This window comes from Rhamphochromis sp. 'chilingali' (assembly GCF_963969265.1).
Source record: "Rhamphochromis sp. 'chilingali' genome assembly, chromosome: 9".
NCBI lineage: Eukaryota > Metazoa > Chordata > Actinopteri > Cichliformes > Cichlidae > Rhamphochromis > Rhamphochromis sp. 'chilingali'.
The window spans coordinates 35,480,321-35,500,305 of record NC_137936.1 but is presented as its reverse complement, the minus strand read 5'-3'; positions in this window follow the sequence as shown (position 1 = coordinate 35,500,305).

Sequence of the window (19,985 nt, the reverse complement as noted above, 5' to 3'; positions counted from 1 at the left end):
TTGAAATCGCGTTTGAATTTGCGCTTGTTTTTTTGCTTTCACTTTGCAATCGCGCGAACTGTGTATAGAGAGCGACAGCACTGATCTGTGAGTGATGATAATTTGTGCACCAATTCCTCTGACATCGTCTTATTAATCGTTAGCTTACTATGCAAACATGACAAGTGAAATCTCCCGCAGCTTAAACATGTGAGAGGTTGATCGCGCAGAGAATCGCTGAGCTTATGTGAGTCCGTGTGTAAAAGCATTTCAGTTCTGCTGAGCCAAATAAGACAGGTCAGGGTGAAGAAGTGACAGCCAAAGAAAAGCTTACCACAAAACGGAGAAGTTATGACAAATCAGACTATAAGGCAAAAAGAAAGTGCAGCTTTATGGTTTCATGGACAAAAGAATTTCTGTGGCTGCAATATGACGAGCTATATAACCAGGGCTGCACATAAGTGGTCCGCAGGTGCGCATTCGCTGTCAAAATAAAAAACACGCACAAGGGTTAGGGTTAAATTTAAAAACTGTACTTTTGAGTTAAAATATATATTTATAATTTTAATAAATGCCAAATTAAAAAGGCATGAACATTTTTTTTGTATCGAAAAAATATCGAACCGTGACACCAAAGTATCGAACCGAACCGAACCGTGAATTTTGTGTATCGTTGCACCCCTAATATATATATATATATATATATATATATATATATATATATTAGATAGATAGATAGATATATCACTCTTTTCCAGGCAAATGTAGAGTGCACAGTAGGTGTATAGCACGTTAATGCAAATATCTAACCAGCCAATCGAATTTCAGGAACCCAGTGCATCTAGGCATGTAGACATGGTCAAGATGACCTGCTGAATGGACTCAAAGGCAGAGCTCACAAAGGCAGACTGAAGTTTTTATTTACAGGTAGATCAGTATAATGAAAATGCACAGAGTGGCGTGGGGGATATCCAGGAAGGGGAAGGCTCCAAGGGGACTCAGGGGTGTCCACACAGGAGGGAGTCCAACTTGCAAACCAAGCCAGCAGCCATTCCACACAATCCAGATCAATGTTCCAGTGATGATTGGCCGTCTACCCACGCCTTAAGTAGGAGCCCCTAATTGCTCATCTTCCACATGTGGGGAACCAGCCACAGGTGAGTTGGGTGGAGACTCAAGAGGAGCCCTGCCTATGGACAATCTTGAACACAAAGCACAGAGAGACACACACACACACACACACACACACACACACAGAGAGAAACAGAGAATGCACTGGGGTGCCCGGGTCCTGACATGTTGAATTATGTCATGTTTTAGATTTGTTTGATCGCCCTCTCCTAGTGATGAATTCTATTTTCTTTAATTACCCGTTTTTCCTTTTTTCTCCCTTTTGTCTTTTTGTCACGCCAGAATTTCTATACCTTATTTATTGTTTCACTTTGATCTCTTAAATGTTTCATTTATTGTTTGTTTCTGATCTTGTCCTGTGAAGCATCATCATCATCATTATTATTATTATTATTATTATTATTATTATAATTATCATCATTATACCCAATAAACCCACCACACACTAAGACAGTTGACTACAGTTATTCGACTATTCGACTTTACACATGTGGTTCTATAAAAATGGGACAGTCTTCATACAGGAAGTTGCAAGCGTGACGTCAATGATGTGTTAGTAACAGCTGGAAACTGTAGACTGTTGTGAGTTCCGTTTATGTAAATGCTGACAGGCAACAATTTAATCACAACACAAGTGTGTTCAAAGGTGGATTCCGAAGAACTAAATCTTTCACAAGCCAAGCTGCTGTGATAATTCATGTAAAATATGCTTTTCTTTTTTTTTTAAACTTCTTTCTTTAAGGGCCATTCTTAGATTGGAGATGTGTTTAATCACATAAATGGACACAAAATCCAAAAACATATATCTACATACAGATAATCAGTAGTATTCATCTTCATATACTGAATATTTATTTGGTGGGTGGCTGACAGACAGACAGACCAACTGAACTGAATTGAACTAAATTGCTTCCTGTTCACAATAGCAGGTGGCACGATGGTCCCCGCAGAGCTCAAAATTGGACACATTTAAAGTGCTAGTAGCTTAAATTATCTCGTGATTCGATGTGACGTAAAACAATGTAACACTCTGCAGTCTGACACAGCCCTCTGGTTGCCTGTTGACTCAAACGTCTCACACATATGCCTGTTTTTGTTTTTTGTTTTAATTTTTTTAATGAGACCAGAGACGTTTTTTACCACACGATTTCATGCGTTGATTTAGGCCTTTAGAAAAGGCTTCTAATGAGTGTCCCAGATTTCAGCCTGAGCTTTCCCACATTAAGAACTGTGCACCATCTTTTAGCACTATGGCTGCAATTTCTTCTCTGTGTGTCTGCGCATCTGCTTTTTCAGATATGATTAGAGAAAAACCTCAAAGATTTCAGAATGGTCTTGGGTGTAGATTATGTTATAGGCTATTTACTTTTCTCTATGACATTAAATCACTACATTTAGAGGTACGCATAAAATTATGTTATCTATATTCTTGGATTCACTCATTTGCACTACTTTTGCAGCCTGTAAACCTGAAATAACTACATGAAAGCTACTTTTGGTGGCTTTGCTCCCTTATTCACAGGAGTCACCACAGCGAGTATCATACCATACAACTCTAATTATAAAGCACTTTAAAACAGCCACAGGAATACCCTTTTTCTGTACAAAGAAAGGGAATAAATACATTGAAAATGATAAAAAAAAAAATAAAATAAAAACAACACTGATAGAAAGAACTACAATATAAAAATAACAAGTAAGATCAGTGCCTGTGTCACGGTCTCGCTGGCAGACCGTGGGGATGTGGGGAAAGGAGGACCCAAAATGCAGGACTCTACAGTGCAACAGTGTTTATTTACAGTGGTGACAATCCGAACAACAATAAATCCCCCCCGTGCGATCCCAACTCCCGTTCCGTGTCTTCTCCTTTATCCCGTGCTCCGTGCTCTGTCTCCGTTCCCTGTGTACTCTCCGTGTGCTGCCTCCTGGTCGCCACAATTCCTCCTGAGGAAACACGTATACCAAAGGCAGCCGTGAGTACAAAACCTAACAGTAGACTTGCACTAACCTTGCACAATACACTTAAGACTGACGGGAAGTCGCTCAACGATCCAGCGTCGAGGAGCTCTCAGCCACACTGTTTTGAAGCTCCTCTGACAAGGCTTGATCGGCGCCAGGTGTGTGTGGATTCCTGGGTGGGACCGGTCAGCTGGCAGGGCCACACCCACCAGGCCTAAAAGTGCCTGCCACGACCGCACCCTCACACACACACAAGCACACACCCCTAAACACCTGACAGTACACCAACACGGAAAAACAGGACAGCAGACACAACCATAATAACAACAACCACAATAATGATAATAATAATAATAATAATAATAATAATAATAACTACAATAGTAGTCCACACTGCTCACGGACCCCGAATCCCTGGAACTGGGTCCGTGACAGCCTGATTCTGGATCAAAAGCCCAAGAGTATAAATGCATTTTAAGATGAGTTTTCAAAATGGACATTGTAGACCGATGTCTAACATTTAAACAAAATTAATCCACAACTTAGGGACAACCATGGAGAATGCTCTGTGGTTTTTGTATATGTAGGAGCAACTGGTCAGACGTCCTGAGAGCTCAGACAGTTCAATTCAGTTGAATGCAATTCTATTTATATAAAACCAAATCACAACAACAGTCGCCTGAAGCAGCTTTACCCAATAAGAGTGTAGGGGTAACGCAGCAGAGGTAAGCCTTTTCAGCGCTGCATTACCCTTCCTACCCTTCCTCATGTAACCCCAGAGAGATTTGTATTTCTTCCTGGGATTAAACTGAGGATGTTTCATTTATTAGGTGAATGTGTAAACCACTACTGGTCTTTATCTTTATTGCAGTCAAAAAATTTGACCAATAAAGCTGTTTCTAATTCTAGCTTTTCCCCCCCCCTACACATCAGCCTTGTTGCTCTAATAACACTAATGTTTGTTTTCCAGCTACGTTTAATTTAAATTTAAACCTTTTATCCCAATGAGAGAATATTTATTGTAAGCTTTACATTACATTTATTAATTGCCAGTATTCTTACTCATCTTAAGGCTCAGGAGTTGTCAGTAACAGTCTGAAGCTGAATAGGAAATTGACTTTGTCTTCGCCACCTCGTCTCTCTACTCAAAAAGTCGACCTTGGATCAGATGTGATGCATATGAAAAAGGAAACGAGCCACTGTGATTCCTGTATCACTCTTTTTATTTCTGTATCTTCGATTCTTGCACATATCTTTTCTCTCTCCTCTGTCTCATATCTATCTCTGGTTATACACCTCAAACAATCTCTCGCAGACTGAAGTGGGTTTTCAAATTTTTAACGTCTTTCATGGAAATATGTGTATATAAAAGCAACAATATAACCAAACAGGACGCTACACTGTATGATTTACTTACCAGCACACTTGTAATTAGAAAACACTTAAATGTCACATTTGAAATGCTCAGCATCCATCACTAAATTCATGGCAAACCATTTTTTTATCATTATGCAGCCACATTAAATTGATTGCAGCTTCATCGAACTGCATCGCTAGGATAAGCTGTACTTAAAATTTACTGAGAAACGTGGCCTGTGCTTCGCTGAGGCTCCTTTTTCATTCTCAGTGGCAGGGGGGCAACTGCAGCGATCACTCTTTTCCAGGCAAAGTCTAAATGGTTTATTTTTTTATGAGTGTCGTTGCACAAAATGAGGCCTTCCACAAATATGTGAAGCCATTCTTCACCCATGCTTCTCTGTGCAATCTGAAAGGGAAAATTAAAAAAAAATGGTGATAATTTTACTATTCTTTTACTATTGCTACCCAACTGGCTTCTATGGACAATACTGTCAAACAAGTTGTATTATTTCAGCGAGATGTTTCACCTGATGAAAAATGAAATGATCTCAGTATTACGGTAAGAACTTCTAACAAGCAGTTACATATATAATGTGAAATTAATTTGCATCTTCGCAATCATGATAATCTAAAGACTTTATTGATACATCTGTGCCTAAAGATGTAAACTGTAAAAGTGTTAACACCACACACCCTAGCTGAGAATCTGGGTCAGCAACGGCTGATGGAGTTAAGTATTTGCTCATACCTATGTGCCCCCCTTTTGCCTCTTAACCCCAATCTTCCAGGTCCCATGGTGGCTGTAAATGGTGTGCAAGCTTAAGACTTTACTCTACATATTTAATGGATTTGCACTTGGCCCACTTCTCCCAAGGAACAGAAAGGGGTAGTTGTTTTGTTGATAACTCAAAAAACAAAGCCCACAAGTATCAGCAGAGAAAGAGGTTTCGTTCCCCCCTGTTTTAAGCGTCCGTGCTAAGCTAGGCTCACCATCTTCTGGCTCCAGCTTTAAGTTCAGTGGACAGACATGAAAGTCATGTGGAGCTGATTTCTTTAACCTTGTTGAGGAGAGCATGGAGCTGCTTATGGTGACGTGTTTAAAAATGATTAATCTGATCATTAAGCAATGGAACTGAAAGTAAGTTTGCACTCAGAGGCGCTCCATCATCATTGGTTTCATAGTTTAAAAAAGCAGGCAGAGGACAAAAAAGACAAACTGCTTGACTGATGAAACCAGAAGACAGACAGATAATACCCAATGCTATGGCTGAACTCTTCTTGGAAGAGCAACTCGGGCAAGATCATTTTTCTTTGTGTGATGCTATTAAAAATGTATTATAAATCAGCACACAGCACGTCTTTCTGCCCCGCAGTGATCCACCCTCTCTTTTATGCATCTCCATATCTTTGTCTTCTCGCTCTGTTGTGAAGACTGGATTGGCGCCAAGAAGCTGCCACGAGCAATGAGTCCATATTGTTAACTCCCACATTAAGATATTAATACATCAGTGAGGATCGAGTGTGCTCTTATTATCAACCACTTAATTTTTTTCAATCAATTGTATATGAATCAGACTGTTATTAATCATAATGTAATGTATACAGTCACATACTTTCTTGCGGAGCGCTGCTGCATATATTATCGAGCTGCTTCGTGTGGTTTACAACAGAGTGAAGGACTGTCAGTGTCATAATGGGCTTTACACTAAGTATTGAAGTGAATGTAATATTTCTGAAAGTGTTCTCAAGGTACTGCTTTTCTCTACCGGAGCCTGTCCCAGCTATCATAGGCTGAGAGGCAGGGCAAACCATGGACAGGCTGATGGCCAACCATTTACACTCACACCTACAGCCAATTTAGAATGACTAAACCTAACGACATGCATGTGTCTGGACTGTGGGAGGAAGCTGGAGTAGTGGAGAGAACATACAAGTTCTTAGACCAGGAACCCAGGACCTTTCTGCTGTCCGGCCGAAGGCGCTAACCACTGTGCCACCCAAAAGATTATTACACATAATGGCACAACATATCAAATTCTTACTTTGTATTTGTATGTACATCCATCCATTTTCTTCCACTTGTCCAATTCAGAGTTGGAGAGTGTGCTGGAACCTATCACAGCTGTCACAGCTGGTGAGAGGCAGACTACACCCTGGACAGGTTGTCAGTGTGTCTCTGGGAGAACACACAAAGACAGGCAACCTTTCAAGCTCACATTTACTCCTACAGCCAACTCAGAATCTCCAATTAACCTACCCCAATGTACGTCTCTTGGTCTGCGAGAGGAAGCTGAAGTACTCAGAGAGAACGCGCACTGACTCCACACAGAAAAGCCTCAGTTTGGATTTGAACCCAGGACCTTCTTGTTGTGAGGTAACAGTGTGCACCACTGCCCCACCCTGGTACCCTACGCTTGTGTTCTTCTGTTTAAGTAAGATTTTGATTGCACATATCGCAGCATGAACATCTCTATGCTTCTTGCATCTTTGGAAGAAGGTACATTTTGGCTATAATTGTCATAATTGACCTGATTATCCTTTATAAAATAAGATAACTTTTGAAAGATCCTTTGGAAGAACATAACCTAGCAAGGTCAATAAAGACTTCTTTTTTTGACCCAGCTACATTGCTTGATCCATATCCAAGTATCAACCGTGCTAATTATTTTTGCAACTTAAACTAATGTAATCTCTTTGTAAATATATTTGTAGCTGAAAGAGAGTTTTCATCAACATTCGATTCTTGCTTATTTTGTGATCTTAAACTGATAAATAATGAGGGGAAACACATTAAGAAAGACACGTAAAGCCAAGGTGGTTTTTAAAACAATTTTTAAACAACATTTCAGACAGTAAATATCATCCCATGCTGAGGTTTAAATGTACCATCATTAAGCATGACTGCAGAGGTGGAGTGCAAAAAGTACTTGTTGTCGTTCTCTTCTTTCTGTATTGTCTTGAGTAAAATTACAAATCCAGAATCGGTGTCTGAGTGCTGCCAGCTTTAATGTAGCATGTGTCTGAGCTGTGTGAGTATGATTGAATCACCCCAAACCACCCCTCACCCAGATTCAGCCACCCCTCATCTCTGTCATGATAAGTGTGCTTATGAGAATGTCATCTAATCTCTGTCTGCTACCTGATCAATAACTTCAGCATACAAAGTGTTTTGTTAACGCTATTAGTCACAGGCTTTAAAATCATACTATAGTTTTTTACAGTTTAAATATGCAACAATACTTTAGGCAAGACATCTTCTTCTTCACTGACAAGTTAGATTTCCAAACTAGTCATTATGTCACAAAATTATGCTCATATACACATTTTGAAATTCAGATTCAGCGTCTGGTGTCAAACTCTGCACATGCATCATTCTGCACATTGAAGCTAAAACATCGAGATGAAGTAACAGTATGCAAAGCACTTAAAAAAATCTAAGAGGGGACTTCTACAGCCTGCATAGAGTCTCAAAGCAAAAGCAAGAGTGTGTGAGTGACAGCTGCAAATGACACATGTTGTCCCTTAGCGCCAAAGGAGGGGAACATCTCCTGCAGGCAGAGACTTTTAAAGGTGAAATGAACTGTGAATGCACCAAATTAAGCTATGGATGGAGATTAATGAACAGAGAAATGACTGCACACAATTGACCTTATATTTATGGTTACTTTCACAAACTTTTTTATTACCGCTCAAATACAGACAAACAGGACTTTAATATCACCAACCATTCCTATGTTATTACGGTGTATCCATATAAATGGCCCACCCTGTAGAAAAATTACAACTCGTACACCCATGACTTTTTTCTTTTTTTGTTAGAAATACCAGGACTTTTTTTCTGCAGAAATTATGCTGTACCAGCGATTCTTCTGAGTACAGAAAACAGTGTCATTATTATGGCCCCAGGAAAGAGAATTCACACAAGACTGTATTTCCTGAGTGCACTTATACTATGGCTATTTGCATATTGCTGATGTGTAACATCGACTTAAGCAAACAAAACAAAGACTTCCAAGCACAAGGAAAGTGGTGCATTGGTTTTGGATAGATAGCTTTTTTTATCTGGTTTTGTTGTTTTTGCTGTTGTTGTAATATACTGTAAGACCTTATTGTCATCCACAGATTTAGAATGGCTTAAAATTTGTTCATTAAGTTCCAATATAGTTAAAAAATGACAATCATATCAAACTGCAGGATTTTGCATTCGGAGACATAGTTCATTCCTCGACCTCCCCACCCTTCCATGCACAAATGTGGAAAGCATGAGTTCAGGAGGTGAGCAGCAAGACCCCTGTATCAGTGCAATCAGTGATAACAGACGTGACACTGATTTAAGTAGACACAATATGAAAGGTGGAGGTGCTGTTGAGGTCGAGTTCCAAAGTGGCTTGGAGATATATGTATCTAATGTGCACTATCAGAATCAGAATCAGAATCAGAATCAGAATACTTTATTGATCCCTGGGGGAAATTTTTTTTTGTTACAGTGCTCCATTTTAAACCAACATTAAGACAAGACAGACAATACGCTAACTAAGAATAGTACAATATATACATATATATACATACATACATAAGTCACTTATAAATAAATATTTGGAAAAGAAACATGTGTAGCTGTAGCAGCAAACAGTGTGTTAAGTGGATGCGTTGTACAGGGAGATGGCCACAGGCAGGAATGATTTCCTGTGTCGTTCAGTGGTGCTTTTCGGTAATCTCAGTCTCTCACTGAACGAGCTCCTGTGACTGACCAGCATGTCATGGAGTGGGTGGGAGGTGTTATCCAACATTGTCTTTATCTTGGACAGCATCCGCCTCTCCGACACCACCTTGAGGGAGTCCAGCTCCATCCCCACAACATTGCTGGCCTTACGGATCAGTTTATTAAGTCTGTTGGCATCTGCGACCCTCAGCCTGCTCCCCCAGCATGCAACAGCATAGAGGATCGCACTGGCCACCACAGACTCATAGAAAATCCTCAGCATTTTCTGGCAGATGTTGAAGGACCTCAGTCGCCTCAAAAAATAGAGACGACTCTGGCCCTTCCTGTAAAGTGCTGTGGTGTTTTTAGCCCAGTCCAGTTTATTGTCAATGTGTACTCCAAGGTATTTATAGTCCTCCACAATGTCAACACTGACCCCCTGGATTGAAACAGGGGTCAAGTGTTTCCTGGTCTTCCTGAAGTCCACGATCAGTTCCTTGGTCTTTGCCACGTTGAGCTGCAGATGATTCTGCTCACACCACGTGACAAAGGAGTCGACCACAGCCCGGTACTCTGTCTCATCATCCCTGCTGATGCATCCAACCACCGCAGAGTCATCAGAAAACTTCTGAAGATGGCAGGTCTCTGTGCAGTGGCTGAAGTCTGTGGTGTAGAGGGTGAAGAGGAAGGGGGAGAGGACAGTCCCCTGTGGTGCCCCTGTGTTGCTAATCACCTTGTCAGACACACACTGTGGGAGACGTACATATTGTGGTCTTCCTGTCAGGTAATCAACAATCCAGGACACCAGAGAAGCATCCACCTGCATCGCTGCTAACTTATCACCCAGGAGGGTCGGCCTGATGGTGTTGAAAGCACTGGAAAAGTCAAAAAACATGACCCTCACAGTGCTCGCCGGCTGGTCCAGATGTGTGCGATGTATGATAAGGTGAGCTAAGACCAACCTTTATTAGTCCCACACGTGGGAAATTTTTTGGTCACGGCAGAAAGTACAAGATAAGAGCAGTAAAAATTAAGAAAAGGAAAAAACCCAATAGAATGGAATAGTATGGAAAGGACGCTTAGCAGGACCAGTGCTGAGAGCAGCTGATCTACTGGGAACTGCAAGTGAGAAATTAGACGGGTTGTGAGCTGATTGAGCTGATTAATGATGTATGAAAAGAGAAAAAAAATGAGGTCGCCAATGCCTAAAAATTTACTTTGAAGGGTCTCTTTGGTAGTACTGCTAAGAACACACAGACAAGTGAAATATGACAACAGACCTCAATGAAAAAGTGTTTTTATAAGGAATTGAGGCGGAGAGGCCCAGGATTGTTCTTTAACAACATTTTACACTTTATTGGCTCAGGATGGGGCTTTTCAATGTAAAACCATGATGTTAACTATATCTAGTAGCCATGATTGTTAGATAAATGTAGTAGGGGTAAAATGTATGATATTTCACCCTTTAATATAGTGAAGTAGAGGTGGTGGCATAAAATTAAGATAAGTGAAGTACTTGCTGCCCACCACTGGCTGCAGGCTCCATCTTCACTCTGTGTTAGATTCTGGCACTTGAACTGAATATTGAGCTCCTCTCCACCCTGCCAATGCAATCAGTGATCATCACGCACATGCTGAGAGGAACAATATTCCGTCTCTGAAGAAAGATCTGAAGGTCTAAGCATTCTTTTGGCAGATTTGACACTTAACCAGATTATGTTGTGATTCAACATTGTGTCATTCTCTCTCATCTGCATTGGCAACAATAAAAATAATTTCTCCTCTGGCTTCTTTTTCTTCTCGGCTTTGTATTGCTGTTCCTTGTAGGCTATGCCAGTAACTGTTAAAGCTTTAAATGTAAACCTATGTTTAGAATTTGGCCGAGACGTCCTTTCATTTCTGGCAATGACTGTACGAAAGCTGCTCTTCCTGTTTGAACAGGCACAAAAATGACATAGCACCTTTCCAAATCTTAAAACACATAACAGCAATAACAGCAGAGGGGTAATTTTCTCTCAGCTGGAGCCGTGCTGCTGTCCGCCCTGCAGTAAAGCTTTCTTTGGAGATTCTGACTGAAATTTAACACCTGTGAACACAGTTAACCGGATCATATACAAAGGTTACAAAGTAAAAGTGTGCAGTAAAAGAAAGAATCCCTGCTTATTCCCTGGACAACTGACTCTTCAACCAAAACAGATACTCTGCTCCTTTGCTTTACATATATTACTGCTATTCACAGCTCAATAGTGACAGTTCTTCAGGGAACTGCCAGCAATTAGTAAAAAGGAATGATGAAAGCGTTCCTTTCACCCTCAATTGCTCTTTGATTGCAGCCTGCGGCTTTATGTAGAGATACAGAAAGGTAAGGGCTCCTTCTAGTGGCTTGTTCAAGAAGTTACATGTAGAAGCAATTCAATAATTATTGTCACGCTGCTAAAAGAAGCACAAAAATACTCATGTTACCAATATGTGAGAAATGGAATATAACTTTCACACGCTGTGTATCTGTATGCCCTCGGAGAACCTTTTAAGTGTAGAAGGATATCACATTTTAATTATGATTCAACTGTAGTGCCCACATTGTGACACAGAGGGGTGCTGGTGTGGTGTTGCACTGCATTTCCCGAACGGCAAAGTGATGCTGATGGAAGCAATGCCTCCCTACACTTTCTACTTACCTCAGCAACTGCGCAATAGTTTTACAAGCTTCTGAATAAGTAGTTGGTGTAGGAATGAGATGGCGCTGCAGTAATGCATTAAAATTTGCGTGTATACTAACTGAAGATTGAAAAGTGAACATAAATAACACTTTAGCATCTCTTTTCCCCACTTTGTTCACAAATGGAATGATAAAGTTACAAGCAGACGACTTAATATTGATCTTGTGGTCTCGTGACTGAATAGCATAAAACCTACAAAATAATTTTATTAGTTAATTATGATTATTACCATCATCGTTATTATTAGCAAGTGCTATTTAATCAATAAATCACGTGGCAGCAGTTGAAATGCCTCCATGTGATGCTGTACGTCACAATGCATTTAGGCACGTAGACATTGTCAAACTGACCTGCTGAAGTTCCAACTGAGCCAGAATAGATTAGAATAGAACAGCCCTTTATTGTCATTGTACATGTACAGCAACAATTGTGGGAGTTAAGTTAAATGACTTTGAAAATGGCATGGTTGTTGGTGCCAGGCAGGCTGGTCTGAGTACTTCAGATCTGTTGATAGGTGCCACTGCTGTTGAATATGAATGGAAAACTGATGATGCAACTTATCAAAGTGTCACATAGAAGATTGGCCTGAAATCCATTTCTGCTGCATTGTAGAGTCGGATTTTGGCATGAACAACATGGAAGAACGAAGCCAGAGTGCCGTGTAGCATCAGTTCAGGCTGATGGCGGTGGTGTAATGGTGTGGGCGATGTTTTCTCAGCACACTTTGTGGCCCAAGTTGAGCACTGTTAAACACCAAAGCCTACCTGAGTATTCTTGCTCACCGTGTCCTTCCAATGTCACGAAGCTCAAATCATTTCAAAGTTGTGTATTGAACATGAAAATGGGTTCACTCCATAATCACCAGATTTCAGTCTAATAAAACATCTTTGGAATACGGGAGATTCACATCGTAGATCTACAGCCAACAAATTTACAGTAAGTGAATGATGCTATCATGTCAGTGTCGACAAAATCTCTGAGGAATGTTTCCAGCACTTTGTTGAACCCATGCCAGAAAGAATAACATGGGTCTAAAGGTAAAAGAAGGTCCAGCTGAACACTAATAAAGTGTAAATAATAAAGTGATAAGAGAGAATATGTACTTTTTACTAAATATTTTTGAATCATCTAAGTGTCTATTCATGAGGTCAATGTGTGAAAAGGAGAGCAACAGACAGACTGGTCATCACTTTTCCCATTCCACTGAGTTTTTCCACTGAGTTCATTCTGAGCTGTAACTTCAGAAGAACAAAGCACACTTTTATTTGCTTGTTATTTCCTCTCCCCATCCCCTTTGACATATTTAATTCCCCTGTCAAATTACACTGCAACTTGCTGCTGAGCTCACATTTCACCAAGGCTACTTTGTTCAAAGTGTTCAAGTGAGGGTTAATCCCAAAGCAGGATATTAATCTGAATGAAAGGCGAGTTGGTTAAATATATCAAGTGCAGCCCAGCTTGAATAGTTTCTATTGTCTGAAAATTTATGTAATCTCCACACTCCTGCTAAATCTCTCACTTGTAAAGTAACAACAGAAAAAGTCCATAATTTTATGCAAATGAAAGTCTGATATGTCTGAGCACATTAAACCACGTTCATGACATTAAAGCATGACTGTGATAAATAAAGTGAGAAATTGATGAATTACTTTAAATTTTTTTGGCATAACATTATTATTTTCCTAAAAAAGCACACTGCATTAGATTTGGCAAAGAGAAATTTGTTATTAAAGATCATTTCATTACTTCAATATTAATATGCAATATGAAAACCAAGTTCATACACTTGATAAAAATCCACAAATTGTCCCTTCACACCAAGAATCAGGAGATTTTGCAAGTCATTCACACGAAAATCCATTGTACAGCATACCACATAAGAAGGGCAGGCTTCACGTGCTTGACGTGAGCTAGGCAGCAGATGTCTGGCCCTTTTCCCAGGTCTACTACGGTAAAGCTGAAGGCCCGAGGGATTTAGCAATCCAGCTTAATGCACACATGTCAGTGTAAGCTAATGAAAATCCCGTGCATCAACAATTTCCCTATCAATAAGTCTTTTTTGTTAGCATAAACCAAGTAACAACATCGAATGTGACGCATGGCTCAGTGAAGGAAATTTGGCAGCTAAAGAATGCAAACCTGATCGTCAGCACAGGTAGAGTTCCTCACTCCAGATCGAGTTTCAGTCGTTGGCCTTGCTTGTTATGAGGTCATGGGTGCATACACCCAACAAGAAAGGGAATTTAAACGTGCAAAGTAATAAAAATGCACACTTCTGGAGTTCTAACATGTAAATGAGCTTTCACTCCCTCACACACAGACACATCAATGCACACACAACCCTGATGCAGTGTATTAGCAGATCTGCAGGGCTTTAGTTAGTCAGCTCAAGCAAATGGAAGCATAGCATGCTTAAAGAATTAGCCCAATATTTTTTCTAATTTTGTATGATTTTTAAATGTATTAATAAATGTTTACCAATCGTCAGTGAAACAGTAAAGTCAAAGGGTTTGTTTTACAGTTTTATCTGTGACTTTTTTTTTTTTTTTCTTTCTTTTTTTTCTAAATGACATCAGAAACAGCAGTATGCGACATTACGTGATGGCAGAGCTTCAGTTCATGCTTTGTCATTTTTTTTTTTTTTTTTTTTTTTAATAAATAGGACAGGGGGAATGAATGAGAGAAAGAGGGGGAGAGAAAGAAAGAAAACCAAAGGGGAGAAGAGACGGTGAGAAGGGGGGGGAAGAGAGAGAAAAAAAAAAAAGAACTCCTGGGTCACCTGTATGGAGAAAAAAAAACAAACAAACAAAAAAAACAAACAGAGGAGACAGCAAACAACAAAGAGCAACATAATAATAGAGAAAACAAAGCACCATCACAATAAACTAGCTAGTCATAGATATCAATATTTACTAAATAATAAACGATATTGTGCAGCACGCAAGATAGACAGCGCACAGTGTGCTTTGAGGCAGCAGCCAAGAAAGCTTTAGTCCGCTTTAGTCCGCGTCTGTGAATACCCATGTGTGCATACCTGTGTGGATCAGCATGCTTGCATTCCAAAGGTTTCTCCATGTAATGATCTGCTAGGGAGTGTGGGGGGGCCACAGCCCCGTCCTCCAGGGTGTGAAGCGGGTATGGAGGAGATCAAAACTCCAGACATCCAGAGGCCCCCAGAACACAAGAGACCATGGAAGACCAACAGAGGGGCAGCCGCGCCACTGTTCCAGTAAGAGCTGAGGAGAGTCCCAGATGAGGGCTCGCCCAGCAGCCGCGGAGCAGAAGTCAGGGGGAGTTGCAGTGACGCGCCCGTGAGCTCCGCCGGCCCCCAGCTGTGCCTGAGTGACCGAGCCCCAGGCCGAGAGGCCGGGGGCACCCCACCTCCAAAGGGGCCCGAGCGAGCCCCAGGCCCCAGGCCCCGACAAGCGGCCGCCAAGGAGTGAGCCGGTGTGTACCCGGACGCCCACCCCCAGACACAAAGAACCACCAACACACCGACACCTGAGGGAGTCCGCCACCGGCAGGGGAAGTGGTGGTGGGTGGAGATAGGCCTCCAAACCTTGGAGGGCCTGAGGTGTCCCCAGAGAGGTGGCGTCTGATACCCAACCTGACATATAGACACAGACATACAGGCACACACAGACACAAACATCCATTCCCACCCTCATGCTCTCATATGCACTCACTCCACACTCAACCAACGTGGAGACAGACATAAAGAGACGCTGTACACACAATCACACTCCCCAAGCGTACTCTACAAACCGGGTCTAGGTACCCTTGCCCCTGGAGGGGGGAATTGCACCCAGACCCAGGTGGTGTTACCCTTTTCCCTGCGGTGGGGAGAGGCAGACCACCCCGACTCCGCAGCAGCAGGGAGGCCCCACACCCCAGACCGCAGTCGGACGGCCAACTCCTCCTACTAGCCCTCCCGCTCCAGCAGGCCGCAGAGAATGGGGGTGGGAGAAGACTCCAAACCTCCCTCCACCCGCTCATTGTAGTGTTGATGCATATGTGTTCTAACGTGCATTTAAAACCCAGGAGGGCATGGAGCTACCTGCCAAGGAGCAGCAGGTAAGCGCATAGTCCCTCCTGCTAGCCCTCAATGACTAAGTGTATTTAAAATTGAGAGGTGGGCAACGACGTCAGGGGTGAGGTATACACCCTGATGGTGATTTGGACTCCGTGATTGTGCCCACCCCCAAGATCCTATATGTATGTGTAATGAGAGTGTGAATAATGTGAATGTCTAAGTTGTGGGATAAAATTGAGGCAGAGGCAGCCAGAAGGGGACGGGGGGGGGGGGGGGGGGGGGGTAGCCTCCTCTGCACCCTGGTGACATACCCCCACTCCAAGGCCCTGCATGTGTGGGTGGTTGTGGAGGAGCGGGAAGAGGGAGGCAGCTGGAGATGGGGAGGGAAGGAAGGGAGGGGCAGGTAACCCCTCCCTGGGGCCAGCTCCCCCGCTGACCCCAGTAGGCACTCCCACCCTCCGCGACCCGCCAGGGAAGGGGGGCCCAGGCCCATCAGACCGGGGCCCAGTGCAGTAGCGCCCCCCGGCTCCACAGAGCCCTGGACAGTCCACCCAACCCCACCACAGAGAAAACTGCACCCACCCCACCATCCACACATCTTCCAGACTACATAAGACGGTAAACGCCCAGGCTGAGATCTTCCTCCACCTCTCCTGTATCTCCCCCTCCTGCAGAGAGTTCCTGAAGAGAAGAAAGCTCCTGCAAGATGTGACCATCCCCCCCACCAGTTGAAGAGCCCCCCAGGCGGCTCGACGCACCGGCGGCACCCTGCTCCAGGGCCGGGCCCCCATGCACCCACCCGCCCACAACCCCGGCAACACACCAACCAGGACCCAAGCCCCTGAGGCCCGGCCCGGGCCCCAGCCCAGAGACGGAGCGCCCCCAGAACCTCACGCCCATCCCGGACCCACCCAGGGGCAGCCAGGTTGCCAGGTCAGTAACCCACGTCCGTCAGCACAGACCCTCCCCTAGCCCCGCTGCACGCAGCCGCGAGGAAACAGTCACCTGAGAGCCAACAGAGCCCCCAACCGGACGTGACCGCTACCCCGGGTTGAGCTCCCCAAGGAAGATGCTGTGACTTATCTGTGACTTTTACAGTTCACTTTCCAAATGGAAGGACAATTTGTTTGCATCTCAAATGGAAAAGAAAAACTTCTAAATCAGAAGTGCTTGACTCCCTGGTGTAACCCAAAAATGCGCATGGCTGCCCATTCCTAAGCCTGGTTCTGCCAGAGGTTTCTTCCTGTTAAAAGAGAGTTTTTCCTTCCCCCTATTGCCAAGTGTTTGCTCACAGGGGTTGTCTTATTTTTGGGGTTTCTCTATATTATTGTAGGAGCTTTACCTTACAGTCCAAAACACCTTGAGGGGATTTGGTTCTATATTAATGAAATGAAATTGAAATATATAATAGGCCATAATGTTTTTTGAGTCCATGCTCACAACACTTGCTCCCTGATGTGTTGCACCACTGAACCTGGTGAGATTGTTGTAATTTATGAGCAAAGATATTGAACAAATGCCATATTTTTAATTAATCATAGTGAAAAGTCAAAAAACCCAAAGTGTTGCTATGGATCAAATGCTAATTTAATCTTAGTTCATACATGACATATTGGCCTGAAATATATTTAATGTTATGGATATGAGAAAATGTAACATATTTAGGATCCATCCTCTGGGCACCATAGATGCCTATATGCATTTCTAGGAAATCCTATGTAGTTATATGCAATTTGTATGCTGAGATATTTCAGTTTGGACACAGAGGAGGACAAGAAGGAGGAGATGGAAGGAAACTACAATTACCATACCCATGTGATTATCACAGCTAAAAACAAACACGGAAACAAACAAAAACCCTCAGTATTATCAAATAAATCACATAAATGCATTTCTTTTTATGAGTTACCACTGACTTTTTCTTGTGTTTTTTTAATGGGCAGATTTTAAATTTCAGGTTAGATTATTGTTTATTACTGTCTGCAATTTGCCTTTCAGCAGGTGATGCAGTCATCTGCAGCCAAATTCTCAATCTCCATGGAAACGCACAGCAGCCGTAGGAGGAGCGTGCCAACAGGAGGGTTAGCAAGCTGATGTCCAGGAGGCGTAACCTTGCATAGTCTCATCTGGGTCCTTGAAACAATAGCAGGAAGAGAGCAGACAGCTCTACTGGCCCTCCGTGCCCTCTATTGCTGTGGGGCGCTCTCTGCCAGCTTTTTTTCCTCACGCACACACAAGCAGAAAAACAAAGAGAGGGAGACTTGCAATGATCCAGACTGTCTGTAGGAAAGCTGAGAGGTCAGTAAAAACAATAACAGGATGTCACAAGGAATTTATCTGTCCAGGAGGATGGATCCTTTCCACCTAAATGCTGTGAGCAGACTGCTGCAGGGTTGGAGTGAATGAGTCATACCGGGCTTCACAGTATGTTTGAAATGAGATATCTGCAAGTAAGTCATTCCTTGTGCCTTAGTGTGTGCACGAAGCGTGATGCATTTCACATAAGATTGCAGTGAGAGGGCAGAATGAAAGATAGGCTTAGTCACAGTGGTGCTTTGAGCTAAACAAAAGCAGATCAGTTAGCACCCAAAACCCAGGTGAGAAAGATGGAAATGTCATTAGTCCAATGGGTGCTTGCTCATAAACCAGTCATCCTTCGGGCAGTATGGATGCCTGTACAAATTTTCATCTCAGCTCACGCAGCAGGTGTTCAGATATTACAGTCTTGACCAGCTGAAGCTGAAAATAACCCATAATGTAGCATTTTCACACAGCTGTGAATGTATCTCAGGAAGTAGTGGTCAAACTTTTAGACAGATGGGACTTTGGATGTGAACGTGCCATTTTACACAGCTGATTCATTGTTTAATGTGAGCATGAAGGTTGGTTATTGACCTCGCAAATGGCAGTCTGGCAAAAACTGGTGGCATAAGTAACACTTACCGGAAATGCTTATATTTTTAGCTGCATCTTATGGCCTTCAACAGGGAAAGAGGGCTGAAATGTCCAGTAAGCGGATGCTTGTGAGATTTATTTCAACATTGCTTTGTTGCTTAGTCATTCAGAGTCAGGCTCTTCATATTCAATGCTGCTATTCATTGTGACAGCTGCAGAAGTTCAGCTGTTTACAATCTTATGAGACTTATTTTTTGTGAGTACTATAGCCATGTGGGTATGGTACACTGACAAGTAAAAAGGATTTATTGTAAATCTGAAAATATGATATACTTTATCTATGCAGAGTTTGCATATAGTCACACAACTTTTCATAGTCAGAGGGGCCAGTATAGTCATCTTTATGGGTTGCTTTTTACCCTAGAGACTAATAATAAACTATTAGAGGTTAGGCTGCTCTCCAAACGTACTGCATCATAAAAGCTTAGACAAATGGTGCCTTAGCTATAAAAGCCCTATATTCTTTTTAATAGCTAAGGTCATTTGGGCGGATACCAGCAGAATCTCCCCTCCAGAGCTTATTAAAAGTTGAACCAAGGTGACAGAAATAATATATTTATTTTATAATATGATACAGTTTTACAAAGAAACACTACACTATTGTAAGAATCCACATGAATAAAGGGGATGAAAGAGCAAAAGGTTACTTTACATAAAAACATATATATCCTTTATCTGATAAGCTTCATTATTTGGAGAGAGTTAAATAAAAAGATGGGAAAAGCTGAAATCTAACATTCATTGTTGTAATAATTAAAACAATGACTGGACAACATTTTTTTTCCTGGTAGTCAGGAGGCTATCTGTCTACTATGCGATATAAAATCTTGAAGTTTCCTCACGTGTGAGCAATCAGTAAAGAAAATATTTGTTTTCTTAATATAAATTTATATTTTATATGTATGTCAAGTACGCAAATGGTTATATGTATAAATGTTTTTCCCCTAACTTGTTTATCTTGATATTCATGCTAACATTTCACTTAAAATAATAATAATAATTATTATTATCATCCTTTTACAGAGAAACAGCAAAAAACTGCACCTTTCCCTGGTGTTTTTGATGTTAACGCTAGGTTTTGAGGTTTAAGCTAAAAAGCGCCAGAGGAGCAGATTGAGGTACAACTGCACATCATGTGGTTGCTGCT